This window comes from Sphaeroforma arctica (assembly GCF_001186125.1).
Source record: "Sphaeroforma arctica JP610 unplaced genomic scaffold supercont1.267, whole genome shotgun sequence".
Classification (NCBI taxonomy): domain Eukaryota; class Ichthyosporea; order Ichthyophonida; genus Sphaeroforma; species Sphaeroforma arctica.
In genome coordinates this window covers 85,516-85,883 of record NW_014040291.1, presented here as the reverse complement: position 1 = coordinate 85,883, position 368 = coordinate 85,516, and positions in this window count along the sequence as shown.

The following is a 368-nucleotide window of genomic DNA, read 5'->3' as shown; positions in this document are numbered from 1 at the left end:
GACTCGAGAAGGAGAGAGAGCACTTTCTGCCAGAGCAGAACGAAAGTGCTAGAATTGTAGCAAACCAGGTCACCTTGCTCGTGATTGCCGATCCAAGCATCGCAGACCCAGACCGCACGTCTACTCTGACCGCAGGGAACATCGCAAATCTTATGAAACCCGATACTCCAACAATCGTGGAAATAATTCCGACGTGCGACATCACCGTATTAGAGCTGATGAGTCCAAGTCTTACCACAAAGACTATTCAACACCGAAATCTACACCCTACTCACAACGTGCCGACTATCCGTCGAAGAAACCCAACTATCATCAAGATAAAGGTAATGAATTTTACAGAAAAGCATCTAACGGAAGAGGATACTACT